The 12346-nt window shown below is 46.0% G+C and overlaps 5 non-coding genes across 5 annotated transcripts; all 5 read left to right on the plus strand.

Annotated features, from left to right (window-relative positions):
* Positions 1 to 1025: 1025 nt before the first annotated feature.
* On the plus strand, positions 1026 to 1217 carry LOC130324400 (U2 spliceosomal RNA). Its single transcript, XR_008869405.1, has one exon. It is a non-coding gene; the product is annotated as a U2 spliceosomal RNA (small nuclear RNA).
* Positions 1218 to 3333: 2116 nt separating this feature from the next.
* Positions 3334 to 3524, plus strand: LOC130324412 (U2 spliceosomal RNA). Its single transcript, XR_008869415.1, has one exon. It is a non-coding gene; the product is annotated as a U2 spliceosomal RNA (small nuclear RNA).
* Positions 3525 to 5636: 2112 nt separating this feature from the next.
* LOC130324413 (U2 spliceosomal RNA) lies at positions 5637 to 5827 on the plus strand. Its single transcript, XR_008869416.1, has one exon. It is a non-coding gene; the product is annotated as a U2 spliceosomal RNA (small nuclear RNA).
* Positions 5828 to 7938: 2111 nt separating this feature from the next.
* Positions 7939 to 8129, plus strand: LOC130324415 (U2 spliceosomal RNA). Its single transcript, XR_008869417.1, has one exon. It is a non-coding gene; the product is annotated as a U2 spliceosomal RNA (small nuclear RNA).
* A 2101-nt stretch (positions 8130 to 10230) lies between these two features.
* On the plus strand, positions 10231 to 10421 carry LOC130324416 (U2 spliceosomal RNA). Its single transcript, XR_008869418.1, has one exon. It is a non-coding gene; the product is annotated as a U2 spliceosomal RNA (small nuclear RNA).
* The last annotated feature ends 1925 nt before the right edge of the window (positions 10422 to 12346 follow it).

Below are 12346 nucleotides of genomic sequence, written 5' to 3' on the forward strand. Positions count from 1 at the left end.
CCAGAAAAGAGGCGAAAAGGAGAAAAACGTAAAAAAACGTGAAAAAAAAGTAAGAGGAAGAGAAGGGAAAAAAAGGTGGAAATGGGTTTAAAAGTGATTTCGGCGGAGAAATATATATATATATATATATATATATATATATATATATATATACGCGCACACACACACATATATATAAACGTATTCTCCGTTGAGATATTGCAGCCGCTGCTGTGTCCAGGCCCAGGAGCCTTAGCACTGTGCTATGATGTCACTCAATACCACTGACATCACTAGGTGTAAACAACATCTCTCCTTTGCTGTGTATGTGACTATGGAGCTGTTTGGTGATGTCGTCTATTACGGCCTTCATAGAAGCAACAGGAGATTGTTGCATCCATCTAGAACCCTCAGAACTACAGTGCTATGATGTCACTCACTTCCACAGGCCTTGCAGAGTGTAAACAACAACAACCCAGCTTTGTTGTGTATGTAACCATAGGGATTTGTGATGTCACCTAGAACCTTCACAGCAGCGACAGCTTTATGAGGAGCATCAGCACTGCTCTGCCTGAGCAGAACCATCACCGCCATAGGTTGTCAAATAACCCGGATTTAACCCACACAGGTAAGTCCAATGGGGTGCAGGCATGTCCTCTATGCTTACAGCTTCCGTGGGTGTTGGTTTGATACCGTTTGGGGACAGCCAAGGAGGCATCTGCAGGCAACAAAGGTAGGTGTGTGCTTGTGTGTGTGTTTCCTATGCAGATCCTAAGCCCAGTGTCACATGCAAGTAGGAGGAGTAAGAAGGGTTCCTGGCAAATCCGGGTTATGGATTGCATTTAAAAAGGCCCCGTGGGAGTGCAATGGGCCCCTGTCTTGCTGCTTAGCAATAATGGTATGGGTTTAGGTTCTGCTGTGTGTACTGGTGGTTGACTGCCCCCCAGCCCAGAGTGTGCATGGAAAATTGTCTGGCAGCCTCCCTGACAGCAAGCAGTGATAGTGCCCATGAAGGGGACCTTGTTGGGCCCGCCCCTTTCACGGTTATCGCTTCTCGGCCTTTTGGCTAAGATCAAGTGTAGTATCTGTTCTTATCAGTTTAATATCTGATACGTCCCCTATCTGGGGACCATATATTAAATGGATTTTTGAGAACGGGGGCTGATTTCGAAGCTTGCTTCCGTCCGCCCTATGCATTGACCCGATATGGCAGTATCTTCGGGTACAGTGCACCACCCCCTTACAGGGTTAAAAAGAAAGATTCCTACTTTCATTGCTACCTGCTTGCTTGCTGGCTAGCCAGCTAGCCAGCCCTGTGGCCTTGCTGCTGCTGCTTCTGCAGCCAAAAAACAAAAGGTGGTGCTGCTGCTGCTGCTTCTGCTGCTTCTGCTTCTGCTTGTGTCTGGCCGCTGTTGGAGCGTCCAGGCACAGGACTTCTGCTGCTGCTGACTAAATGGCCTCCTTAATTGGATCATTTGAGTAGCCAGCACACCTGTGCAGGTAGGGCATGACATGATAGGCAGCTGCCTTGATAGCGGGTTGGGTGCTGAATGTTCCTAATTGACAAAATAAGATTAATGCTTATGAAGAAATATAAAATCTCATCCCTTCCCCAATATCGCGCCACACCCCTACCCCTTAATTCCCTGGTTGAACTTGATGGACATATGTCTTTTTTCGACCGTACTAACTATGTAACTATGTAACATAACATGGGGGGGGGGGGGGGGGGGTCTCCTGGCTGTTCACACAGGTGTGTCATTGCTGTACATTGACCATGCATTGCTTCTGTGGTATTGCAAAGGCAAAGACAAATGCTTCCAGCCATCCATTGCACTAATGGATTGGTCATCAGCTGGCTGTCTATGTCCCGCATCAATATAGACCAAAGTACAGAGGGTTAGGCTATGGCTATTGTGCACCTACCTGATGCATCAGAAGGTGCGAGGCCCTTGCTAAATTCTGTGCACAGACTTTGAGATCTATGCTTTAGACTGTATCTAAACCTGCTCCAACATGGACTGACATTCTGGCCTACTTTTCAGCCGATGCGACTTGTCTGTCGCTGAACAGTCGCTTTTTATGTATTCAGCACCTATGTATAATGTTGTAAAAATGCTCTAGAAGCTAAAAGTCGCAGAAATGTCGCACATATTTGGCCTGCAACTTTCTGTGCGACAAATTCAGACAGGAAAAATCAGTATAAATCCTTAGAAAATTATCCCCCAGTGTCTCCATCTGCTGGCGGTATTGAATAAGCATTGCTGCACTGATGGGGTATGCATTAGACGAAAAAAAAAGAAGAAAAAGAAGAATAATACGCCCAGAAAAGAGGCGAAAAGGAGAAAAACGTAAAAAAAACGTGAAAAAAAAGTAAGAGGAAGAGAAGGGAAAAAAAAGGTGGAAATGGGTTTAAAAGTGATTTCGGCGGAGAAATATATATATATATATATATATATATATATATATATATATATATACGCGCACACACACACATATATATAAACGTATTCTCCGTTGAGATATTGCAGCCGCTGCTGTGTCCAGGCCCAGGAGCCTTAGCACTGTGCTATGATGTCACTCAATACCACTGACATCACTAGGTGTAAACAACATCTCTCCTTTGCTGTGTATGTGACTATGGAGCTGTTTGGTGATGTCGTCTATTACGGCCTTCATAGAAGCAACAGGAGATTGTTGCATCCATCTAGAACCCTCAGAACTACAGTGCTATGATGTCACTCACTTCCACAGGCCTTGCAGAGTGTAAACAACAACAACCCAGCTTTGTTGTGTATGTAACCATAGGGATTTGTGATGTCACCTAGAACCTTCACAGCAGCGACAGCTTTATGAGGAGCATCAGCACTGCTCTGCCTGAGCAGAACCATCACCGCCATAGGTTGTCAAATAACCCGGATTTAACCCACACAGGTAAGTCCAATGGGGTGCAGGCATGTCCTCTATGCTTACAGCTTCCCGTGGGTGTTGGTTTGATACCGTTTGGGGGACAGCCAAGGAGGCATCTGCAGGCAACAAAGGTAGGTGTGTGCTTGTGTGTGTGTTTCCTATGCAGATCCTAAGCCCAGTGTCACATGCAAGTAGGAGGAGTAAGAAGGGTTCCTGGCAAATCCGGGTTATGGATTGCATTTAAAAAGGCCCCGTGGGAGTGCAATGGGCCCCTGTCTTGCTGCTTAGCAATAATGGTATGGGTTTAGGTTCTGCTGTGTGTACTGGTGGTTGACTGCCCCCCAGCCCAGAGTGTGCATGGAAAATTGTCTGGCAGCCTCCCTGACAGCAAGCAGTGATAGTGCCCATGAAGGGGACCTTGTTGGGCCCGCCCCTTTCACGGTTATCGCTTCTCGGCCTTTTGGCTAAGATCAAGTGTAGTATCTGTTCTTATCAGTTTAATATCTGATACGTCCCCTATCTGGGGACCATATATTAAATGGATTTTTGAGAACGGGGGCTGATTTCGAAGCTTGCTTCCGTCGCCCTATGCATTGACCCGATATGGCAGTATCTTCGGGTACAGTGCACCACCCCCTTACAGGGTTAAAAAGAAAGATTCCTACTTTCATTGCTACCTGCTTGCTTGCTGGCTAGCCAGCTAGCCAGCCCTGTGGGCCTTGCTGCTGCTGCTTCTGCAGCCAAAAAACAAAAGGTGGTGCTGCTGCTGCTGCTTCTGCTGCTTCTGCTTCTGCTTGTGTCTGGCCGCTGTTGGAGCGTCCAGGCACAGGACTTCTGCTGCTGCTGACTAAATGGCCTCCTTAATTGGATCATTTGAGTAGCCAGCACACCTGTGCAGGTAGGGCATGACATGATAGGCAGCTGCCTTGATAGCGGGTGGGTGCTGAATGTTCCTAATTGACAAAATAAGATTAATGCTTATGAAGAAATATAAAATCTCATCCCTTCCCCAATATCGCGCCACACCCCTACCCCTTAATTCCCTGGTTGAACTTGATGGACATATGTCTTTTTTCGACCGTACTAACTATGTAACTATGTAACATAACATGGGGGGGGGGGGGGGGGGTCTCCTGGCTGTTCACACAGGTGTGTCATTGCTGTACATTGACCATGCATTGCTTCTGTGGTATTGCAAAGGCAAAGACAAATGCTTCCAGCCATCCATTGCACTAATGGATTGGTCATCAGCTGGCTGTCTATGTCCCGCATCAATATAGACCAAAGTACAGAGGGTTAGGCTATGCTATTGTGCACCTACCTGATGCATCAGAAGGTGCGAGGCCCTTGCTAAATTCTGTGCACAGACTTTGAGATCTATGCTTTAGACTGTATCTAAACCTGCTCCAACATGGACTGACATTCTGGCCTACTTTCAGCCGATGCGACTTGTCTGTCGCTGAACAGTCGCTTTTTATGTATTCAGCACCTATGTATAATGTTGTAAAAATGCTCTAGAAGCTAAAGTCGCAGAAATGTCGCACATATTTGGCCTGCAACTTTCTGTGCGACAAATTCAGACAGGAAAAATCAGTATAAATCCTTAGAAAATTATCCCCCAGTGTCTCCATCTGCTGGCGGTATTGAATAAGCATTGCTGCACTGATGGGGTATGCATTAGACGAAAAAAAAGAAGAAAAAGAAGAATAATACGCCCAGAAAAGAGGCGAAAAGGAGAAAAACGTAAAAAAACGTGAAAAAAAAGTAAGAGGAAGAGAAGGGAAAAAAAGGTGGAAATGGGTTTAAAAGTGATTTCGGCGGAGAAATATATATATATATATATATATATATATATATATATATATATATATATACGCGCACACACACACATATATATAAACGTATTCTCCGTTGAGATATTGCAGCCGCTGCTGTGTCCAGGCCCAGGAGCCTTAGCACTGTGCTATGATGTCACTCAATACCACTGACATCACTAGGTGTAAACAACATCTCTCCTTTGCTGTGTATGTGACTATGGAGCTGTTTGGTGATGTCGTCTATTACGGCCTTCATAGAAGCAACAGGAGATTGTTGCATCCATCTAGAACCCTCAGAACTACAGTGCTATGATGTCACTCACTTCCACAGGCCTTGCAGAGTGTAAACAACAACAACCCAGCTTTGTTGTGTATGTAACCATAGGGATTTGTGATGTCACCTAGAACCTTCACAGCAGCGACAGCTTTATGAGGAGCATCAGCACTGCTCTGCCTGAGCAGAACCATCACCGCCATAGGTTGTCAAATAACCCGGATTTAACCCACACAGGTAAGTCCAATGGGGTGCAGGCATGTCCTCTATGCTTACAGCTTCCCGTGGGTGTTGGTTTGATACCGTTTGGGGACAGCCAAGGAGGCATCTGCAGGCAACAAAGGTAGGTGTGTGCTTGTGTGTGTGTTTCCTATGCAGATCCTAAGCCCAGTGTCACATGCAAGTAGGAGGAGTAAGAAGGGTTCCTGGCAAATCCGGGTTATGGATTGCATTTAAAAAGGCCCCGTGGGAGTGCAATGGGCCCCTGTCTTGCTGCTTAGCAATAATGGTATGGGTTTAGGTTCTGCTGTGTGTACTGGTGGTTGACTGCCCCCCAGCCCAGAGTGTGCATGGAAAATTGTCTGGCAGCCTCCCTGACAGCAAGCAGTGATAGTGCCCATGAAGGGGACCTTGTTGGGCCCGCCCCTTTCACGGTTATCGCTTCTCGGCCTTTTGGCTAAGATCAAGTGTAGTATCTGTTCTTATCAGTTTAATATCTGATACGTCCCCTATCTGGGGACCATATATTAAATGGATTTTTGAGAACGGGGGCTGATTTCGAAGCTTGCTTCCGTCGCCCTATGCATTGACCCGATATGGCAGTATCTTCGGGTACAGTGCACCACCCCCTTACAGGGTTAAAAAGAAAGATTCCTACTTTCATTGCTACCTGCTTGCTTGCTGGCTAGCCAGCTAGCCAGCCCTGTGGGCCTTGCTGCTGCTGCTTCTGCAGCCAAAAAACAAAAGGTGGTGCTGCTGCTGCTGCTTCTGCTGCTTCTGCTTCTGCTTGTGTCTGGCCGCTGTTGGAGCGTCCAGGCACAGGACTTCTGCTGCTGCTGACTAAATGGCCTCCTTAATTGGATCATTTGAGTAGCCAGCACACCTGTGCAGGTAGGGCATGACATGATAGGCAGCTGCCTTGATAGCGGGTGGGTGCTGAATGTTCCTAATTGACAAAATAAGATTAATGCTTATGAAGAAATATAAAATCTCATCCCTTCCCCAATATCGCGCCACACCCCTACCCCTTAATTCCCTGGTTGAACTTGATGGACATATGTCTTTTTTCGACCGTACTAACTATGTAACTATGTAACATAACATGGGGGGGGGGGGGGGGGGGTCTCCTGGCTGTTCACACAGGTGTGTCATTGCTGTACATTGACCATGCATTGCTTCTGTGGTATTGCAAAGGCAAAGACAAATGCTTCCAGCCATCCATTGCACTAATGGATTGGTCATCAGCTGGCTGTCTATGTCCCGCATCAATATAGACCAAAGTACAGAGGGTTAGGCTATGCTATTGTGCACCTACCTGATGCATCAGAAGGTGCGAGGCCCTTGCTAAATTCTGTGCACAGACTTTGAGATCTATGCTTTAGACTGTATCTAAACCTGCTCCAACATGGACTGACATTCTGGCCTACTTTCAGCCGATGCGACTTGTCTGTCGCTGAACAGTCGCTTTTTATGTATTCAGCACCTATGTATAATGTTGTAAAAATGCTCTAGAAGCTAAAGTCGCAGAAATGTCGCACATATTTGGCCTGCAACTTTCTGTGCGACAAATTCAGACAGGAAAAATCAGTATAAATCCTTAGAAAATTATCCCCCAGTGTCTCCATCTGCTGGCGGTATTGAATAAGCATTGCTGCACTGATGGGGTATGCATTAGACGAAAAAAAAGAAGAAAAAGAAGAATAATACGCCCAGAAAAGAGGCGAAAAGGAGAAAAACGTAAAAAAACGTGAAAAAAAAGTAAGAGGAAGAGAAGGGAAAAAAAGGTGGAAATGGGTTTAAAAGTGATTTCGGCGGAGAAATATATATATATATATATATATATATATATATATATATATATATATACGCGCACACACACACATATATATAAACGTATTCTCCGTTGAGATATTGCAGCCGCTGCTGTGTCCAGGCCCAGGAGCCTTAGCACTGTGCTATGATGTCACTCAATACCACTGACATCACTAGGTGTAAACAACATCTCTCCTTTGCTGTGTATGTGACTATGGAGCTGTTTGGTGATGTCGTCTATTACGGCCTTCATAGAAGCAACAGGAGATTGTTGCATCCATCTAGAACCCTCAGAACTACAGTGCTATGATGTCACTCACTTCCACAGGCCTTGCAGAGTGTAAACAACAACAACCCAGCTTTGTTGTGTATGTAACCATAGGGATTTGTGATGTCACCTAGAACCTTCACAGCAGCGACAGCTTTATGAGGAGCATCAGCACTGCTCTGCCTGAGCAGAACCATCACCGCCATAGGTTGTCAAATAACCCGGATTTAACCCACACAGGTAAGTCCAATGGGGTGCAGGCATGTCCTCTATGCTTACAGCTTCCCGTGGGTGTTGGTTTGATACCGTTTGGGGACAGCCAAGGAGGCATCTGCAGGCAACAAAGGTAGGTGTGTGCTTGTGTGTGTGTTTCCTATGCAGATCCTAAGCCCAGTGTCACATGCAAGTAGGAGGAGTAAGAAGGGTTCCTGGCAAATCCGGGTTATGGATTGCATTTAAAAAGGCCCCGTGGGAGTGCAATGGGCCCCTGTCTTGCTGCTTAGCAATAATGGTATGGGTTTAGGTTCTGCTGTGTGTACTGGTGGTTGACTGCCCCCCAGCCCAGAGTGTGCATGGAAAATTGTCTGGCAGCCTCCCTGACAGCAAGCAGTGATAGTGCCCATGAAGGGGACCTTGTTGGGCCCGCCCCTTTCACGGTTATCGCTTCTCGGCCTTTTGGCTAAGATCAAGTGTAGTATCTGTTCTTATCAGTTTAATATCTGATACGTCCCCTATCTGGGGACCATATATTAAATGGATTTTTGAGAACGGGGGCTGATTTCGAAGCTTGCTTCCGTCGCCCTATGCATTGACCCGATATGGCAGTATCTTCGGGTACAGTGCACCACCCCCTTACAGGGTTAAAAAGAAAGATTCCTACTTTCATTGCTACCTGCTTGCTTGCTGGCTAGCCAGCTAGCCAGCCCTGTGGGCCTTGCTGCTGCTGCTTCTGCAGCCAAAAAACAAAAGGTGGTGCTGCTGCTGCTGCTTCTGCTGCTTCTGCTTCTGCTTGTGTCTGGCCGCTGTTGGAGCGTCCAGGCACAGGACTTCTGCTGCTGCTGACTAAATGGCCTCCTTAATTGGATCATTTGAGTAGCCAGCACACCTGTGCAGGTAGGGCATGACATGATAGGCAGCTGCCTTGATAGCGGGTGGGTGCTGAATGTTCCTAATTGACAAAATAAGATTAATGCTTATGAAGAAATATAAAATCTCATCCCTTCCCCAATATCGCGCCACACCCCTACCCCTTAATTCCCTGGTTGAACTTGATGGACATATGTCTTTTTTCGACCGTACTAACTATGTAACTATGTAACATAACATGGGGGGGGGGGGGGGTCTCCTGGCTGTTCACACAGGTGTGTCATTGCTGTACATTGACCATGCATTGCTTCTGTGGTATTGCAAAGGCAAAGACAAATGCTTCCAGCCATCCATTGCACTAATGGATTGGTCATCAGCTGGCTGTCTATGTCCCGCATCAATATAGACCAAAGTACAGAGGGTTAGGCTATGCTATTGTGCACCTACCTGATGCATCAGAAGGTGCGAGGCCCTTGCTAAATTCTGTGCACAGACTTTGAGATCTATGCTTTAGACTGTATCTAAACCTGCTCCAACATGGACTGACATTCTGGCCTACTTTCAGCCGATGCGACTTGTCTGTCGCTGAACAGTCGCTTTTTATGTATTCAGCACCTATGTATAATGTTGTAAAAATGCTCTAGAAGCTAAAGTCGCAGAAATGTCGCACATATTTGGCCTGCAACTTTCTGTGCGACAAATTCAGACAGGAAAAATCAGTATAAATCCTTAGAAAATTATCCCCCAGTGTCTCCATCTGCTGGCGGTATTGAATAAGCATTGCTGCACTGATGGGGTATGCATTAGACGAAAAAAAAGAAGAAAAAGAAGAATAATACGCCCAGAAAAGAGGCGAAAAGGAGAAAAACGTAAAAAAACGTGAAAAAAAAGTAAGAGGAAGAGAAGGGAAAAAAAGGTGGAAATGGGTTTAAAAGTGATTTCGGCGGAGAAATATATATATATATATATATATATATATATATATATATATACGCGCACACACACACATATATATAAACGTATTCTCCGTTGAGATATTGCAGCCGCTGCTGTGTCCAGGCCCAGGAGCCTTAGCACTGTGCTATGATGTCACTCAATACCACTGACATCACTAGGTGTAAACAACATCTCTCCTTTGCTGTGTATGTGACTATGGAGCTGTTTGGTGATGTCGTCTATTACGGCCTTCATAGAAGCAACAGGAGATTGTTGCATCCATCTAGAACCCTCAGAACTACAGTGCTATGATGTCACTCACTTCCACAGGCCTTGCAGAGTGTAAACAACAACAACCCAGCTTTGTTGTGTATGTAACCATAGGGATTTGTGATGTCACCTAGAACCTTCACAGCAGCGACAGCTTTATGAGGAGCATCAGCACTGCTCTGCCTGAGCAGAACCATCACCGCCATAGGTTGTCAAATAACCCGGATTTAACCCACACAGGTAAGTCCAATGGGGTGCAGGCATGTCCTCTATGCTTACAGCTTCCCGTGGGTGTTGGTTTGATACCGTTTGGGGACAGCCAAGGAGGCATCTGCAGGCAACAAAGGTAGGTGTGTGCTTGTGTGTGTGTTTCCTATGCAGATCCTAAGCCCAGTGTCACATGCAAGTAGGAGGAGTAAGAAGGGTTCCTGGCAAATCCGGGTTATGGATTGCATTTAAAAAGGCCCCGTGGGAGTGCAATGGGCCCCTGTCTTGCTGCTTAGCAATAATGGTATGGGTTTAGGTTCTGCTGTGTGTACTGGTGGTTGACTGCCCCCCAGCCCAGAGTGTGCATGGAAAATTGTCTGGCAGCCTCCCTGACAGCAAGCAGTGATAGTGCCCATGAAGGGGACCTTGTTGGGCCCGCCCCTTTCACGGTTATCGCTTCTCGGCCTTTTGGCTAAGATCAAGTGTAGTATCTGTTCTTATCAGTTTAATATCTGATACGTCCCCTATCTGGGGACCATATATTAAATGGATTTTTGAGAACGGGGGCTGATTTCGAAGCTTGCTTCCGTCGCCCTATGCATTGACCCGATATGGCAGTATCTTCGGGTACAGTGCACCACCCCCTTACAGGGTTAAAAAGAAAGATTCCTACTTTCATTGCTACCTGCTTGCTTGCTGGCTAGCCAGCTAGCCAGCCCTGTGGGCCTTGCTGCTGCTGCTTCTGCAGCCAAAAAACAAAAGGTGGTGCTGCTGCTGCTGCTTCTGCTGCTTCTGCTTCTGCTTGTGTCTGGCCGCTGTTGGAGCGTCCAGGCACAGGACTTCTGCTGCTGCTGACTAAATGGCCTCCTTAATTGGATCATTTGAGTAGCCAGCACACCTGTGCAGGTAGGGCATGACATGATAGGCAGCTGCCTTGATAGCGGGTGGGTGCTGAATGTTCCTAATTGACAAAATAAGATTAATGCTTATGAAGAAATATAAAATCTCATCCCTTCCCCAATATCGCGCCACACCCCTACCCCTTAATTCCCTGGTTGAACTTGATGGACATATGTCTTTTTTCGACCGTACTAACTATGTAACTATGTAACATAACATGGGGGGGGGGGGGGGTCTCCTGGCTGTTCACACAGGTGTGTCATTGCTGTACATTGACCATGCATTGCTTCTGTGGTATTGCAAAGGCAAAGACAAATGCTTCCAGCCATCCATTGCACTAATGGATTGGTCATCAGCTGGCTGTCTATGTCCCGCATCAATATAGACCAAAGTACAGAGGGTTAGGCTATGCTATTGTGCACCTACCTGATGCATCAGAAGGTGCGAGGCCCTTGCTAAATTCTGTGCACAGACTTTGAGATCTATGCTTTAGACTGTATCTAAACCTGCTCCAACATGGACTGACATTCTGGCCTACTTTCAGCCGATGCGACTTGTCTGTCGCTGAACAGTCGCTTTTTATGTATTCAGCACCTATGTATAATGTTGTAAAAATGCTCTAGAAGCTAAAGTCGCAGAAATGTCGCACATATTTGGCCTGCAACTTTCTGTGCGACAAATTCAGACAGGAAAAATCAGTATAAATCCTTAGAAAATTATCCCCCAGTGTCTCCATCTGCTGGCGGTATTGAATAAGCATTGCTGCACTGATGGGGTATGCATTAGACGAAAAAAAAGAAGAAAAAGAAGAATAATACGCCCAGAAAAGAGGCGAAAAGGAGAAAAACGTAAAAAAACGTGAAAAAAAGTAAGAGGAAGAGAAGGGAAAAAAAGGTGGAAATGGGTTTAAAAGTGATTTCGGCGGAGAAATATATATATATATATATATATATATATATATATATATATATATATATACGCGCACACACACACATATATATAAACGTATTCTCCGTTGAGATATTGCAGCCGCTGCTGTGTCCAGGCCCAGGAGCCTTAGCACTGTGCTATGATGTCACTCAATACCACTGACATCACTAGGTGTAAACAACATCTCTCCTTTGCTGTGTATGTGACTATGGAGCTGTTTGGTGATGTCGTCTATTACGGCCTTCATAGAAGCAACAGGAGATTGTTGCATCCATCTACAACCCTCAGAACTACAGTGCTATGATGTCACTCACTTCCACAGGCCTTGCAGAGTGTAAACAACAACAACCCAGCTTTGTTGTGTATGTAACCATAGGGATTTGTGATGTCACCTAGAACCTTCACAGCAGCGACAGCTTTATGAGGAGCATCAGCACTGCTCTGCCTGAGCAGAACCATCACCGCCATAGGTTGTCAAATAACCCGGATTTAACCCACACAGGTAAGTCCAATGGGGTGCAGGCATGTCCTCTATGCTTACAGCTTCCCGTGGGTGTTGGTTTGATACCGTTTGGGGACAGCCAAGGAGGCATCTGCAGGCAACAAAGGTAGGTGTGTGCTTGTGTGTGTGTTTCCTATGCAGATCCTAAGCCCAGTGTCACATGCAAGTAGGAGGAGTAAGAAGGGTTCCTGGCAAATCCGGGTTATGGATTGCATTTAAAAAGGCCCCGTGGGAGT

The sequence above is a fragment of the Hyla sarda genome, unplaced genomic scaffold, assembly GCF_029499605.1.
Source record: "Hyla sarda isolate aHylSar1 unplaced genomic scaffold, aHylSar1.hap1 scaffold_2647, whole genome shotgun sequence".
Lineage (NCBI taxonomy): Eukaryota > Metazoa > Chordata > Amphibia > Anura > Hylidae > Hyla > Hyla sarda.